The sequence below is a fragment of the Crinia signifera genome, chromosome 6 (genome assembly GCF_055691185.1).
Source record: "Crinia signifera chromosome 6, ASM5569118v1, whole genome shotgun sequence".
Taxonomy (NCBI): Eukaryota; Metazoa; Chordata; class Amphibia; order Anura; family Myobatrachidae; genus Crinia; species Crinia signifera.
In genome coordinates this window covers 9754007-9758519 of record NC_139222.1, presented here as the reverse complement: position 1 = coordinate 9758519, position 4513 = coordinate 9754007, and positions in this window count along the sequence as shown.

The following is a 4513-nucleotide window of genomic DNA, read 5'->3' as shown; positions in this document are numbered from 1 at the left end:
TATATAAGACGATGTAACGGAATCTGCTGCGCTATATAAGACGCTGTAACGGAATCTGCTGCGCTATATAAGACGCTGTAACGGAATCTGCTGCACTATATAAGACACTGTAACGGAATCTGCTGCACTATATAAGACACTGTAACGGAATCTGCTGCGCTATATAAGACACTGTAACAGAATCTTCTACGCTATATAAGACGCTGTAACGGAATCTGCTGCGCTATATAAGACACTGTAACGGAATCTGCTGCGCTATATAAGACGCTGTAACGGAATCTGCTGCACTATATAAGACACTGTAACGGAATCTGCTGCTCTATATAAGACACTGTAACGGAATCTGCTGCGCTATATAAGACGCTGTAACGGAATCTGCTGCGCTATATAAGAAGCTGTAACGGAATCTGCTGCTCTATATAAGACACTGTAACGGAATCTTCTACGCTATATAAGACGATGTAACGGAATCTGCTGCGCTATATAAGACGCTGTAACGGAATCTGCTGCGCTATATAAGACGCTGTAACGGAATCTGCTGCACTATATAAGACACTGTAACGGAATCTGCTGCACTATATAAGACACTGTAACGGAATCTGCTGCGCTATATAAGACGCTGTAACGGAATCTGCTGCGCTATATAAGACACTGTAACAGAATCTTCTACGCTATATAAGACGCTGTAACGGAATCTGCTGCGCTATATAAGACACTGTAACGGAATCTGCTGCGCTATATAAGACGCTGTAACGGAATCTGCTGCGCTATATAAGACACTGTAACAGAATCTGCTGCGCTATATAAGACGCTGTAACGGAATCTGCTGCACTATAAGACACTGTAACGGAATCTGCTGCGCTATATAAGACACTGTAACGGAATCTGCTGCGCTATATAAGACACTGTAACGGAATCTTCTACGCTATATAAGACGCTGTAACGGAATCTGCTGCGCTATATAATACACTGTATCGGAATCTGCTGCTCTATATAAGACACTGTAACGGAATCTGCTGCGCTATATAATACACTGTAACGGAATCTGCTGCACTATATAAGACGCTGTAACGGAATCTGCTGCGCTATATAAGACGCAGTAACGGAATCTGCTGCGCTATATAAGACGCTGTAACGGGATCTGCTGCGCTATATAAGACGCTGTAACGGAATCTGCTGCTCTATATAAGACGCTGTAACGGAATCTTCTGCGCTATATAAGACGCTGTAACGGAATCTGCTGCGCTATATAAGACACTGTAACGGAATCTGCTGCGCTATATAAGACGCTGTAACAGAATCTGCTGCTATATAAGACACTGTAACGGAATCTGCTACGCTATAGAAGACACTGTAACGGAATCTGCTGAGCTATAGAAGACACTGTAACGGAATCTGCTGCTCTATATAAGACGCTGTAACGGAATCTGCTGCGCTATATAAGACACTGTAACGGAATCTGCTGCGCTATATAAGACGCTGTAACGGAATCTGCTGCGCTATATAAGACGCTGTAACAGAATCTGCTGCTATATAAGACACTGTAACGGAATCTGCTACGCTATAGAAGACACTGTAACGGAATCTGCTGAGCTATATAAGACACTGTAACGGAATCTGCTGCGCTATATAAGACGCTGTAACGGAATCTGCTGCGCTATATAAGACGCTGTAACGGAATCTGCTGCGCTATATAAGACACTGTAACGGAATCTGCTGCGCTATATAAGACACTGTAACGGAATCTGCTGCGCTATATAAGACGCTGTAACGGAATCTGCTGCGCTATATAAGACACTGTAACAGAATCTGCTGCGCTATATAAGACACTGTAACGGAATCTGCTGCTCTATATAAGAAGCTGTAACGGAATCTGCTGCTCTATATAAGACACTAACGGAATCTTCTACGCTATATAAGACGATGTAACGGAATCTGCTGCGCTATATAAGACGCTGTAACGGAATCTGCTGCGCTATATAAGACGCTGTAACGGAATCTGCTGCACTATATAAGACACTGTAACGGAATCTGCTGCACTATATAAGACACTGTAACGGAATCTGCTGCGCTATATAAGACGCTGTAGCGGAATCTGCTGCGCTATATAAGACGCTGTAACAGAATCTTCTACGCTATATAAGACGCTGTAACGGAATCTGCTGCGCTATATAAGACACTGTAACGGAATCTGCTGCGCTATATAAGACGCTGTAACGGAATCTGCTGCGCTATATAAGACACTGTAACAGAATCTGCTGCGCTATATAAGACGCTGTAACGGAATCTGCTGCGCTATATAAGACACTGTAACAGAATCTGCTGCGCTATATAAGACGCTGTAACGGAATCTGCTGCGCTATATAAGACACTATAACGGAATCTGCTGCGCTATATAAGACACTGTAACGGAATCTGCTGCGCTATATAAGACACTGTAACGGAATCTTCTACGCTATATAAGACGCTGTAACGGAATCTGCTGCGCTATATAAGACACTATAACGGAATCTGCTGCGCTATATAAGACACTATAACGGAATCTGCTGCGCTATATAAGACACTGTAACGGAATCTGCTGCGCTATATAAGACGCTGTAACGGAATCTGCTGCGCTATATAAGACGCTGTAACGGAATCTGCTGCACTATATAAGACGCTGTAACGGAATCTGCTGCGCTATATAAGACGCTGTAACGGAATCTGCTGCGCTATATAAGACAATGTAACGGAATCTGCTGCGCTATATAAGACACTGTAACAGAATCTGCTGCGCTATATAAGACGCTGTAACGGAATCTGCTGCGCTATATAAGACACTGTAACAGAATCTGCTGCGCTATATAAGACGCTGTAACGGAATCTGCTGCACTATATAAGACACTATAACGGAATCTGCTGCGCTATATAAGACACTGTAACGGAATCTGCTGCGCTATATAAGACACTGTAACGGAATCTTCTACGCTATATAAGACACTGTAACGGAATCTGCTGCGCTATATAAGACACTGTAACGGAATCTGCTGCGCTATATAAGACGCTGTAACGGAATTTGCTGCACTATATAAGACACTATAACGGAATCTGCTGCGCTATATAAGACACTGTAACGGAATCTGCTGCGCTATATAAGACACTGTAACGGAATCTTCTACGCTATATAAGACACTGTAACGGAATCTGCTGCGCTATATAAGACACTGTAACGGAATCTGCTGCGCTATATAAGACGCTGTAACGGAATCTTCTGAGCTATATAAGACGCTGTAACGGAATCTTCTGCGCTATATAAGACGCTGTAACGGAATCTTCTGCGCTATATAAGACGCTGTAACGGAATCTGCTGCGCTATATAAGACACTGTAACGGAATCTTCTGCATTATATAAGACGCTGTAACAGAATCTGATGCGCTATATAAGACGCTGTAACAAAATCTGCTGCGCTATATAAGACACTGTAACGGAATCTGCTGCGCTATATAAGACGCTGTAACAGAATCTGCTGCGCTATATAAGACACTGTAACAGAATCTTCTGCGCTACATAAGACGCTGTAACGGAATCTGCTGCGCTATATAAGACGCTGTAACAGAATCTGCTGCACTATATAAGACGCTGTAACAGAATCTTCTACGCTATATAATACACTAACGGAATCTGCTGCACTATATAAGACACTGTAACGGAATCTGCTGCGCTATATAAGAAACTGAAACGGAATCTGCTGCGCTATATAAGACGCTGTAACGGAATCTGCTGCGCTATATAAGACACTGTAACGGAATCTGCTGCGCTATATAAGACGCTGTAACGGAATCTGCTGCGCTATATAAAACGCTGTAACGGAATCTGCTGCGCTATATAAGACACTTTAAATAAATAAACAATGCAGTACCAAAGACTGTTCCATCTGTATTACATTCAACATAGTATTTGCCATCTGTACGGTGGTAATGGAATCTAATCAACCTGTATTAGGAATGATAATGCAGCACAAGAGAATGCTCCACTTGTACTATATATATATATATATATATATATATATATATATATATATATATATATATATATTCTGGAATGATCTGATCCATCTGTATGATAAGGCAGCACCAGAGACTGCTCCATCGGTACTATACATAACCCTGGAATCCAATCCATCTGTATGATGATAATGCAGCACCAGAGACTGCTCCACCTGTACTATATATAACATTGCAATCTGATACATCTATTTGATTAAATAGCACCATAGACTGCACCAACTGTATAATAATAATATTAATAATTATAATAAAAAATGATAATAAATAACATCATTCCCTGCTGCCAGACACAGCAATGGCCGCACCCTGCTCATGTCCAGCTGGGAGCGACATTCAGCCCCGCCCCCTTCTTAACCTACGTAGCGTTAGTAAATGTGAGCCCTGCCCCTCCTAACACAGCTTATCGCTCATAGAACTCAGTGTTGTGACTGACGATCCTTGCAGCCAATCAGGAGACAAAACGCGA